This window comes from Coregonus clupeaformis, chromosome 29 (assembly GCF_020615455.1).
Source record: "Coregonus clupeaformis isolate EN_2021a chromosome 29, ASM2061545v1, whole genome shotgun sequence".
Taxonomy (NCBI): domain Eukaryota; kingdom Metazoa; phylum Chordata; class Actinopteri; order Salmoniformes; family Salmonidae; genus Coregonus; species Coregonus clupeaformis.
Window position 1 is genome coordinate 12269331 of NC_059220.1, and position 13768 is coordinate 12283098.

The window sequence follows — 13768 nt, forward strand, 5'->3', positions numbered from 1 at the left end:
CATCATCAACTCACAGGTGACTACATGGAAACTGTAGTGTCCGTGCTAGGTTTGCAAAGTTCCTAAAACCTTCTGAAAACTCCTTGGTTTTCCAGAAATCCTGGTTGAAGAATTCCACGTTGTAGGATTCCTTCTGGGATTGATAAAGTTCAGTTCAGTTCAAATAAATTCAAAGAATTTCTCAGAATTGTCTATTGTACAGTGAAAGTAAAAAAGCAAAGTCTCTTCAGTTTGTGATAGAAACTAAAAGTTGTTAGATGTGTTCCATACCTCTTTGATAAGGAGTATTGCTGTGAGGCACTTCAATCAGTAATCAGCAATTCCTTTTGGTGACTTTGCTGTCTTTGAACCATCTATGTGTTATTGAAGAGCAAGGGCCAGATCTCTTCTAAGTCCATGGTGTAATCTATTGTGAATGCATCATAAGGCATTTACAGTGAGGTTATTAAGTATTTGATCCCCTGCTGATTTTGTACGTTTGCCCACTGACAAAGATATGATCAGGCTATAATTTTAATGGTAGGTTTATTTGAACAGTGAGAGACAGAATAACAACAAAAAATCGAGAAAAAAGCATGTCAACAATGTTATAAATTGATTAGCATTTTAATGAGGGAAATAAGTATTTGACCCCTCTGCAAAACATGACTTAGTACTTGGTGGCAAAACCCTTGTTGGTAATCACAGAGGTCAGATGTTTCTTATAGTTGGCCACCAGGTTTGCACACATCTCAGGAGGGATTTTGTCCCGCTCCTCTTTGCAGATCTTCTCCAAGTCATTAAGGTTTCGAGGCTGACGTTTGGCAACTCGAACCTTCAGCTCCCTCCACAGATTTTCTATGGGATTAAGGTCTGGAGACTGGCTAGGCCACTCCAGGACCTTAATGTGCTTCTTCTTGAGCCACTCCTTTGTTGCCTTGGCCGTGAGTTTTGGGTCATTGTCATGCTGGAATACCCATCCACGACCCATTTTCAATGCCCTGGTCGAGGGAAGGAGGTTCTCACCCAAGATTTGACGGTACATGGCCCCGTCCATCGTCCCTTTGATGTGGTGAAGTTGTCCTGTCCCCTTAGCAGAAAAACAACCCCAAAGCATAATGTTTCCACCTCCATGTTTGACGGTGGGGATGGTGTTCTTGGGGTCATAGGCAGCATTCCTCCTCCTCCAAACACGGCGAGTTGAGTTGATGCCAAAGAGCTCGATTTTGGTCTCATCTGACCATAACACTTTCAGCCTGTTCTCCTCTGAATCATTCAGATGTTCATTGGCAAACTTCAGACGGCCCTGTATATGTGCTTTCTTGAGCAGGGGGACCTTGCGGGCGCTGCAGGATTTCAGTCCTTCACGGCGTAGTGTGTTACCAATTGTTTTCTTGGTGACTATGGTCCCAGCTGCCTTGAGATCATTGACAAGGTCCTCCCGTGTAGTTCTGGGCTGGTTCCTCACCGTTCTCATGATCATTGCAACTCCACGAGGTGAGATCTTGCATGGAGCCCCAGGCCGAGTGAGATTGACAGTTATTTTGTATTTCTTCCATTTGCGAATAATCGCACCAACTGTTGTCACCTTCTCACCAAGCTGCTTGGCGATGGTCTTGTAGCCCATTCCAGCCTTGTGTAGGTCTACAATCCTGTCCCTGACATCCTTGGAGAGCTCTTTGGTCTTGGCCAATGTGGAGAGTTTGGAATCTGATTGATTGATTGCTTCTGTGGACAGGTGTCTTTTATACAGGTAACAAACTGAGATTAGGAGCACTCCCTTTAAGAGTGTGCTCCTAATCTCAGCTCCTTACCTGTATAAAAGACACCTGGGAGACAGAAATCTTTCTGATTGAGAGGGGGTCAAATACTTATTTCCCCCATTAAAATGCAAATCAATTTATATTGATATATATATAATTATAGACTGATCATTTCTTTGTCAGTGGGCAAACGTAAAAAATCAGCAGGGGATCAAACACTTTTTTCCCTGACTGTATGCATTTTTATACAACAATATCATGAATGTTTAAAGCATGTCTAGAGTTTAGCTTCGGATGCCCAGACATCGCTCACGTTGTCAATGAGACGAGTTTTGGAAGGATGGACTCGAGAGACTACTATGAGTGTAATACTAATCATATAAGGCGCAATAAATGCATTAATTACCCTCAGGATGTGAATAGAAAGCATTAGCTACCTTATTTCTGTTAAAACAGTATAATACCGTCTAACTTGATGTATTAAACCAGTGAGAACCTCCCTCCTCCCTCCACCACTCAGACCATGATGGACCTTACATTCCTGCTTCAACTCTCTTTATGACTTACATTTTTTTGTATCTAACTTTATTGCTTTAAATGTGTTTTCTTGTAGGTGCTACTGCAATTCAGTTTTTAGCTGCATTAGTACACATTAAATAAATAAAATAAAACATATGTATCGTCCTGTTCCTGTCTGTCTCTACGCTAAGATCTAGAAGCAGAGGGACATACACAAACAGGCTTGGAGCGGTTACATCTAAGGCAATACTGTCAGCTGCAATTTTGTAAGATGGCTGCCACAGCCCCCAAGGGCCAAATCTGTGGTGGCTCCATATCAAAATCTTTTAAGGTTCAATAAATCTACCTCTGTAAAAACGGTGGTGCTTTTAAATGTAGCCAATTTATTAATTACTGAATTTAGCTAACATTGGATAGTTAATCCAGAGATTCTTACCTTTGCCTCGATTTGGCAGTCTCGTCCAGATCATCATGGCATTTGTCATTCTTTATGATAGCCACATTAGCAGCTAATTAGCATTTCATTTTTGGGGGGGTAAATACAGGCAAATATATTGATAAAAGTCACCTTGTCCTGGAGAGATTTACACGTTTATCAAAATGTCACGCCAGGGTAAGCCTACACAAAACACAACCCTTATTTTAAGTGTTTCTAAAATCCCCTATGGGAAAAATGAATGGTGGAAAAACGATTGAAAACATTTCCCTATTTGACTGCTCGGTTTTATGGGTATTATGACTCATACTGTGGTACTCTATAAGGAGGTGTCTTCAAATGAAGCTACCATAGCATGGATTACTAGTGGATGGCCAGAATGCTCTTTTCAAGATACCATCTAACACATCTAACTCAGGCTCTGTCGCAGCCGGCCGCGACCGGGAGTCTCATGGGCGGCGCACAATTGGTCCAGCGTCGTCCAGGGTAGGGGAGGGAATGGCCGGCAGGGATGTAGCTCAGTTGATAGAGCATAGCGTTTGCAACACCAGGGTTGTGGGTTCGATTCCCACGGGGGGCCAGTATAAAAAAAATATATATATATGTATTCACTAAACTGTAAGTCGCTCTGGATAAGAGCGTCTACTAAATGACTTAAATGTAAATATAGTTAACTCCCCTTTTAATATCTTCCTATGTGTGAGTACACAGAACTGTCCTCAGGACACCACCTGTAGAGTGAGTGAGTAATAGGGTATAATTCAGCACTTTTGACCAGGGCCCATAGAGACCAACCAGGCTGGTTGTTTGGGCAGAAGTGCTTTGACAGAAACGAAAGGTGAACGACATTGCTGAATCTAATGGTTAATTTTGAACACTTCGAATTTCATCCAGAAGGTGGCAGTAATAAGTAAAGCATCGCAGGGGTTTGTAGAAAGAGGCATATACTGTGTAGAGAGAAGATTGAGAATAGAATACATTTATTTAACAAAAATTGATTTACTGATTTGTTTTCATTGAGGTTACTGCACAGAAAATGAACAGTGTGAGAGATATTGTATTAGTACTATTATGACATAACCTGTTGTCATACCTATTTAATTTGGTAACTGACATCTTACAGTAGATGAAACCAAAGTCATACCCTCACCCTCAGTTTATAACTACAAACATATGTAAGAAAATACATATTTTATGGATTAAATAATTATTCATATCAAGGCTACAAACTTTACAATAAAAAAAGATGTAACTTAGCTTATATACTTATTTATTCATTTGGGTAGAATACTGAAAGGCAGCAACCGCCTCTGCATTTAAAGCCTTCACCAATGTTATTAGCAAAGCGTTTGTTGTATCTCGTTAGTATGTTCATAAATATGTATGTTCATAAATAAATAAGTACAAAGTATATAAGATACCTTTAATCTCTGGACTTTACATGGAAACTCATCTACACACCACATACAGTGCCTTTGGAAAGTATTCAGACCCCTTGACTTGTTCCACATTTTGTTACGTTACAGCCTGTTTGTTTTTTCCCCTCATCAATCTACACACAATACCAAATCATGACAAAGCAAAACTTTACAAATGTATTAAAAATAAAAAACGGAAATAATCACATTTACATAAGTGTTCAGACCCTTTACTCAGTACTTTGTTGAAGCACCTTTGGCAGCGATTACAGCCAGCCTTACAGTCTTCTTAGGTATGACACTACAAGCTTGGCACCCCTTTTTTGAGGAGTTTCTCTCATTCTTCTTTGCAGATCCTCTCAAGCTCTGTCAGGTTGGATGGGGAGCATCACTGCACAGCTATTTTCAAGTCTCTCCAGAGATGTTCGATCAGGTTCAAGTCCAGGCTCTGGCTGGGCCATTCAGGACATTCAGAGACTTGTCCCGAAGCCACTCCTGCGTTGTCTTGGCTGTGTGCTTAGGGTCGTTGTCCTGTTGGAAGGTGAACCTTCGCCCCAGTCTGAGGTCCTGAGTGCTCTGGAGCAGGTTTTCATCAAGGATCTCTCTGTACTTTGCTCCGTTGATCTTTCCCTCGATCCTGACTAGTTTCCCAGTCCCTGCCACTGAAAAACATCCCCACAGCATGATGCTACAACCACCATGCTTCACCGTAGGGATGGTGCCAGGTTTCCTCCAGATGTGACACTTGGCATTCATGCCAGGAAGTTCAATCTTGGTTTCATCAGACCAGAGAATCTTGTTTATCATGGTCTGAGTTCTTTAGGTGCCTTTTGGCAAACTCCAAGCGGGCTGTCATGTGTCTTTTACGACCAGCTCTAGGAAGAGTCTCGGTGGTTCCAAACATCTTCCATTTAAGAATGATGGAGGCCACTGTGTTCCTGGGGACCTTCACTGCTACAGAAATGTTTTGGTACCCTTCCCCAGATCTGTGCCTCGACACAATCCTGTCTCGGAGCTCTACGGACAATTCCTTCAACCTCATGGCTTGGTTTTTGCTCTGACATGCAATGTCAACTGTGGGACCTTATATAGACAGGTGTGTGCCTTTCCAAATCATGTCCAATCAATTGAATTTACCACAGGTGGACTCCAATCAAGTTCTAGAAACATCTCAAGGATGATCAATGGAAATAGGATGCACCTGAGCTCAATGTCGAGGCTCATAGCAAAGGTTCTGAATACTTACAGTTGAAGTCTGAAGTTTACATACACCTTAGCCAAATACATTTAAACTAAGTTTTTCACAATTCCTGACATTTAATCCTAGTAAAAATTGTCTCAGGTCAGTTAGGATCGCCACTTTATTTTAAGAACGTGAAATGTCAGAATAATAGTAGAGAGAATGATTTATTTCAGCTTTTATTTATTTCATCACATTCCCAGTGGGTCAGAAGGTTACATACATTCAATTAGTATTTGGTTGCATTGCTTTTAAATTGTTTAACTTGGGTCAAACGTTTCGGGTAGCCTTCCACAAGCTTCCCACAATAAATTGGGAGAATTTTGGCCCATTCCTCCGGACAGAGCTTGTGTATCTGAGTCAGGTTTGTAGGCCTCCTTGCTCGCACACACTTTTTCAGTTCTGCCCACAAATGTTCTATAGGATTGAGGTCAGGGCTTTGTGATGGCCACTCCAATACCTTGACTTTGTTGTCCTTAAGCCATTTTGCCACAACTTTGGAAGTATGTTTGGGGTCATTGTCCATTTGGAAGACCCGTTTGCAACTAAGCTTTAACTTCCTGACTGATGTCTTGAGATGTTGCTTCAATATATCCACATAATTTTCCTTCCTCATGATGCCATCTATTTTGTGAAGTGCACCAGTCCCTCCTGCAGCAAAGCACCCCCACAGCATGATGCTGCCACCCCCGTGCTTCACGGTTGGGATAGTGTTATTCGGCTTGCCAGCACCCCCTTTTTCCTCCAAACATAATGATGGTCATTATGGCCAAACAGTTCTATTTTTGTTTCATCAGACCAGAGGTCATTTCTCCAAAAAGTACGATCTTTGTTCCCATGTGCAGTTGCAAACCATAGTCTGGCTTTTTTATGGTGGTTTTGGAGCAGTGGCTTCTTCTTTGCTGAGCGGCCTTTCAGGCTATGTCGATATAGGACTCGTTTTACTGTGGATATAGATACTTATGTACCTGTTTCCTCCAGCATCTTCACAAGGTCCTTTGCTGTTGTTCAGGGATTGATTTGCACTTTTCGCACCAAAGTACGTTCATCTCTAGGAGACAGAACGCGTCTCTTTCCTGAGCGGTATAACGGCTGCGTGGTCCCATGGTGTTTATACTTGCGTACTATTGTTCGTACAGATGAACGTGGTACCTTCAGGCGTTTGGAAATTGCTCCCAAGGATGAACCAGACTTGTGGAGGTCTACAATTTGTTTTCTAATGTCTGGCTGATTTCTTTTGATTTTCCCATGATGTCAAGCAAAGAGGCACTGAGTTTGAAGGTAGACCTTGAAATACATCCACAGGTACACCTCCAATTGACTCAAATGATGTCAATTAGCCTATCAGAAGCTTCTAAAGCCATGACATAATTTTCTGAAATTTTCCAAGGTGTTTAAAGGCACAGTCAACTTAGTGTATGTAAACTTCTGACCCACTGGAATTGTGATGCAGTTAATTATAAGTGAAATAATCTGTCTGTAAACAATTGTTGGAACAATTACTTGTGTCATGCACAAAGTAGATGTCCTAACCGACTTGCCAAAACTATAGTTTGTTAAAAAGAAATTTGTGGAGTGGTTGAAAAACGAGTTTTAATGACTCCAACCAAAGTCTATGTAAACTTCCGACTTCAACTGTATGTAAAAAGGTTTTTCTGTTTTTTATTTTTTATACATTTACAATATTTCTAAAAACATGTTTTTGCTTAGTCATTATGGGGTATTGTGTGTAGATTGATGAGGTGAAAACATTATTTAATCAATTTTAGATTAAGGCTGTAACGTAACAAAATGTGGAAAAAGTCAAGGGGTCTGTGTACTTTCCGAATGCACTGTATGTCTTGAGGGCAGTGGTATTTACTAGGAACTCGAGGCGTGACGTGAAACAAAAGTAAAAAGTTTACACATTCTTTCCAAAAAGTTTTTAAAAATTCCTTAATTGTCATTCCTCTTGTTCATTTATTTTTATGCGTCGCAAATTACACCCTATTCCACCACACGTAATAACCTTGTTCCTCCTGTTAATTTATTTTTTAAACATTGTTGTCTAAGTAAATGTTTCCCAACTAGGACCCCTAGGGGTACTTGGCCTATCCACAGGGGGTACTTGAGAAGACTCATAAGACTATAGCCATACTGGTAAAATGCACGTGAGGGGGTACTTCAGGGGTACTCCTGGCAGAGCAAAATTCAGTTGGTGGTACAGTAGCCGAAAAAGGTTGGGAACCACTGCTTTAGCATATACAGCTACAAGGGCCAAGGTCTGACCACTGATTACCAGCGTGGTTTGAACCCAGCCATCCATAGGACCTGTGGAGGAGGGAGGTCAGTGGGGGAGAGATCGAGGGATGTGGGAGGAGAAGAGGGGAGTGGATTTAGAGGGGAGAATATGGGGAGTCAGAGGAGGACGAGAGGGCATTGACTTGAGTGAGGGCAGGGTAATCTGAGGGGGAAAGGGGGTTAGTGGGGTGTGGTGGTGAGAGAACCACTGGTCTAAGTGATGAATATTGTTTATCCCCTTCCTGGTCTAACTGAGGTCCAATTTGTTTGTTTAGTCTTTTGGCACAAAATTCCATCTCAGAGATAATAAGTCAATTAACTTGCGTTGACTCTGTTAGACAGACAGGGGCGAATGTAATTATAATATATATGTACAACATTATACAGGAACAATGTGGAGTGAGCTGGCATCCTTTTAATTAGAGCAGAATGAGATCCACACACCTAACTCTGTCTTTTGGTGTAAACCCTTAATCGATGTGAATGGGAGATACAGTGTATGTCTATTTCAAATATTGTCTATTTAGGGCCTCCTGAGTGGCTTTGCGGTCTAAGGCACTGCATCACAGTGCTAGAGGCGTCACTACAGATCCGGGTTCTATCCCGGGCTGTGTCGGGATAGAACCCATGAGGCGGCGCACAATTGGCTCAGCGTCGTCCGGGTTAGGGGAGGGGTTTTGGCCGGCCGAGATGTCCTTGTCCCATCATGCTCTAGCGACTTCTGTGGCGGGCTGGGCGCATGTACGCTGACACGGTCGCCAGTTGTACAGGTGAATGTCATCATGACATGCAGATCTTTGGGTTGAAGCCACCTGTCTCAATCAATGAGAGAAGATTTTAAATAGACAAGATGACGGCGTACACATTGCTGGATAACTTCATGGAAGAAAACATTTTTTTATTTTAATAACGGAGCATTTTCTAAATTCAAACAAACCACCTGCAATTGGACACAGACATTTTAGAAGATACGTGTGGCCGAATCGAGAACGAAGAAAGTATCGCCAAGTTAAGGTTGTTCGAAAATTCTCTGTGCTACGCCAAGCAGTACCTACAGTGAGGGAAAAAAGTATTTGATCTCCTGCTGATTTTGTACGTTTGCCCACTGACAAAGACATGATCAGTCTATAATTTTAATGAGAGGTTTATTTGAACAGTGAGAGACAGAATAACAACAACAAAATCCAGAAAAACGCATGTCAAAAATGTTATAAATTGATTTGCATTTTAATGAGGGAAATAAGTATTTGACCCCCTCTCAATCAGAAAGATTTCTGTCTCCCAGGTGTCTTTTATACAGGTAACGAGCTGAGATTAGGAGCACAATCTTAAAGGGAGTGCTCCTAATCTCAGTTTGTTACCTGTATAAAAGACACCTGTCCATAGAAGCAATCAATCAATCAGATTCCAAACTCTCCACCATGGCCAAGACCAAAGAGCTCTCCAAGGATGTCAGGGACAAGATTGTAAACCTACACAAGGCTGGAATGGGCTACAAGACCATCGCCAAGCAGCTTGGTGAGAAGGTGACAACAGTTGGTGCGATTATTCACAAATGGAAGAAACACAAAATAACTGTCAATCTCCCTCGGCCTGGAGCTCCATGCAAGATCTCACCTCGTGGAGTTGCAATGATCATGAGAACGGTGAGGAATCAGCCCAGAACTACACGGGAGAATCTTGTCAATGATTTCAAGGCAGCTGGGACCATAGACACCAAGAAAACAATTGGTAACACACTACGCCATGAAGGACTGAAATCCTGCAGCGCCCGCAAGGTCCCCCTGCTCAAGAAAGCACATATACAGGCCCGTCTGAAGTTTGCCAATGAACATCTGAATGATTCAGAGGAGAACTGGGTGAAAGTGTTGTGGTCAGATGAGACCAAAATCGAGCTCTTTGGCATCAACTCAACTCGCCGTGTTTGGAGGAGGAGGAATGCTGCCTATGACCCCAAACATGGAGGTGGAAAAATTATGCTTTGGGGGTGTTTTTCTGCTAAGGGGACAGGACAACTTCACCGCATCAAAGGGATGATGGACGGGGCCATGTACCGTCAAATCTTGGGTGAGAACCTCCTTCCCTCAGCCAGGGCATTGAAAATGGGTTGTGGATGGGTATTCCAGCATGACAATGACCCAAAACACATGGCCAAGGCAACAAAGGAGTGGCTCAAGAAGAAGCACATTAAGGTCCTGGAGTGGCCTAGCCAGTCTCCAAACCTTAATCACATAGAAAATCTATGGAGGGAGCTGAAGGTTCGAGTTGCCAAACGTCAGCCTCGAAACCTTAATGACTTGGGGAAGAGCTGCAAAGAGGAGTGGGACAAAATCCCTCCTGAGATGTGTGCAAACCTGGTGGCCAACTGCAAGAAACGTCTGACCTCTGTAATTGCCAACAAGGGTTTTGCCACCAAGTACTAAGTCATGTTTTGCAGAGGGGTCAAATACTTATTTCCCTCATTAAAATGCAAATCAATTTATAACATTTTTTACATGTGTTTTTCTGGATTTTGTTGTTGTTATTCTGTCTCTCACTGTTCAAATAAACCTACCATTAAAATCATAGACTGATCATGTCTTTGTCAGTGGGCAAACGTACAAAATCAGCAGGGGATCAAATACTTTTTTCCCTCACTGTATCCTGTCATGACTAATGGAGCATCACATTAGCCCTTTACAATCTGCTAGCTCGGTGTGCAATTGGCATGGTCACGGCTCTATGTCCATATATGGAGTTCCGTTCTAAGAGGCTGCGTTCCAATATGGGTGTCTGAGCCTATATATGGAGTTTCTGCTCCAGGGCCATGTTCCAATATAAATGCCGTGCCCATATCCTGCTGTGGATTAGATGTAATCTGAAGCATAAAGCTGTCCTCCCGAAACTGAGTTAAAAACTACAGTCGTGGTCAAAAGTTTTGAGAATTACACAAGTAATTAGTCTTCACAAAGTTTGCTGCTTCAGTGTTTTTAGATATTTTTGTCAGATGTTACTATGGTATACTGAAGTATAATTACAAGCATTCCATAAGTGTCAAAGGCTTTTATTGACAATTACATTACATTTATTCAAAGAGTCAATATTTGCAGTGTTGACCCTTCTTTTTCAAGACCTCTGCAAATCGCCCTGGCATGCTGTCAATTAATTTGACTGATGGCAGCTCATTCTTGCATAATCAATGCTTGGAGTTTGTCAGGATTTGTGGGTTTTTGTTTGTCCACCCGCCTCTTGAGGATTGACCACAAGTTCTCAATGGGATTAAGGTCTGGGGAGTTTCCTGGCCATGGACCCAACATTTCGATGTTTTGTTCCCCGAGCCACTTAGTTATCACTTTTGCCTTATGGCAAGGTTCTCCATCATGCTGGAAAAGGCATTGTTCATCACCAAACTGTTCTTGGATGGTTGGGAGAAGTTGCTCTCGGAGGATGTGTTGGTACCATTCTTTATTCATGGCTGTGTTCTTAGGCAAAATTGTGAGTGAGCCCACTCCCTTGGCTGAGAAGCAACCCCACACATGAATGGTCTCAGGATGCTTTACTGTTGGCATGACACAGGACTGATGGTAGCGCTCACCTTGTTTTCTCCGGACAAGGTGTTTTCCGGATGCCCCAAACAATCGGAAAGGGGATTCATCAGAGAAAATGACTTTACCCCAGTCCTCAGCAGTCCAATCCCTGTACCTTTTGCAGAATATCAGTCTGTCCCTGATGTTTTTCCTGGAGAGAAGTGGCTTCCTCGCTGCCCTTCTTGACACCAGGCCATCCTCCAAAAGTCTTCGCCTCACTGTGCGTGCAGATGCACTCACGCCTGCCTGCTGCCATTCCTGAGCAAGCTCTGCACTGGTGGTTCCCCGATCCCGCAGCTGAATCAACTTTAGGAGACGGTCCTGGCGCTTGCTGGACTTTCTTGGGCGCCCTGAAGCCTTCTTCACAACAATTGAACCTCTCTCCTTGAAGTTCTTGATGATCCGATAAATGGTTGATTTAGGTGCAATCTTACTAGCAGCAATATCCTTGCCTGTGAAGCCCGTTTTGTGCAAAGCAATGATGACGGCACGTGTTACCTTGCAGGTAACCATGGTTAACAGAGGAAGAACAATGATTTCAAGCACCACCCTCCTTTTAAAGATTCCAGTCTGTTATTCTAATTCAATCAGCATGACAGAGTGATCTCCAGCCTTGTCCTCGTCAACACTCTCACCTGTGTTAACGAGAGAATCACTGACATGATGTCAGCTGGTCCTTTTGTGGCAGGGCTGAAATGCAGTGGAAATGTTTTTTGGGGATTAAGTTCATTTTCATGGCAAAGAGGGACTTCATCTGATCACTCTTCATAACATTCTGGAGTATATGCAAATTGCCATCATAAAAACTGAGGCAGCAGACTTTGTGAAAATTAATATTTGTGTCATTCTGTAACCTTTTGACCATGACTGTACACTAAAGTCAACACAGATAATTCAGATGACATGTTACTTCATCAAACCACAGCAGTCCCTTGCTAACCATAGATTAGTATTGTATCTAAGATGCATTATGAGCATATGGGAAGAAGGTTCAAATTTTTTTTATTGTTTAGGAGATTGTAGTTAATTGGAGAAATGTATGAAAACCTTGGCTTAGGGGCTTTGTTCCCAAGCTTTCAAGTGAGTGCTCTCTCTTTCTTTCTCTCTCTCTCAATTCAATTCAAAGAGCTTTATTGGTATGGGAAACATATGTTTACATTGCTAAAGCAAGTGAAATAAACAATAAACAAAATCGAGAAGAAACAAATTGAACAACATCAACAAAAAACTTTTGGAAATTAACAGTACCTTACATTTATGTCATTTAGCAGACGCTCTTATCCAGAGCGACTTACAGTTAGTGAGTGCATACATTATTTTTGTATTTTTCATACTGGCCCCCCGTGGGAATCGAACCCACAACCCTGGCGTTGCAAACACCATGTTCTACCAACTGAGCTACATCCCTGCTGGCCATTCCCTCCCCTACCCTGGACAACTGTGCGCCGCCCCATGGGTCTCCCGGTCGCGGCCGGCTACGACAGAGCCTGGATTCGAACCAGGATCTCTAGTGGCACAGTTAGCACTGCGATGCAGTGCCTTAGACCACTGCGCCACTCGGGAGACTTTCAGTCACTTTGAATAAAGCGTTTGCTAAATGATAATATTATTATCAGAACTGGGCTGGAACAAACCCCTGCAAAGCCTGTGGGTCCCCAGGACCAGAACTGAAAGGCCCTGCCTTGTGTGAAAGTGTGGTCGTGATTGTGAGACTCAAGACAATACCATCTTTGTTGGTCCATTATATATAGGATACAATAGAAATGTGTTTGTTTTTGTTGTCAGAGTACCCAGTCCAACCACACAACTTTTAAGTCACCTGTAGATGCAGGAGATGTCTCTGACCACGTCAATCATGTCGCAGCACAGCTCATAGGTCTGCATGTCCACGGGACTGCTGTCTGTAGCGATATAGATCTTGCTGACCACGTCAAACAGAAAGGCCTTCTCTATGCCGGAGTTCTGAAAGTACACAGACAGATTTTGGAAACCACATTTTGAAACCACATAATAGAGGAAACTTTTAGAAGCAGCAGGTTGGCGCGCTATTGTTTCCGAATCAGAATACCAGCCGTCATTTTCTGTTCATTTCAAGACAGTTCGTCGCCACGTAGCAGTTGATCGCTAGCACACTGCGGCCACCCTCTGCTTATAACCGTTGGTCGGTTTTCTCTCCAAGACTGGACACTTGACTACCACACAAAGTGGGAAAAGAAAGCAAGGACAGGCCAAAACACAACTGGAAATGCTTCACGTTCTAAGAACTCAAAACAGCAGGGAGGGATATATTTTGGTAATCCTAAAAAGCCCTGGCACAGGAATGAACATGTGAGGTGGGGAGCCATGGTGGACGCTGTGTGGTCTCCAGAGGGGGTCGAGGGGGGCAGGGAGGACTAAAGTCAAGTAAATCAATAGGGATAAAGTAGAGAGAGCCAAGCATTAGCCAGGGGTGTGAAAAGGACTCTATATAGTTCACTACTAGTCAAAAGTAGTGAACTATGTAGGGAATAGGGTGCCTTTTGGGACGGAACCAAGCGCACCAGGGGTCAGAGGTGTGAAAAGGACTC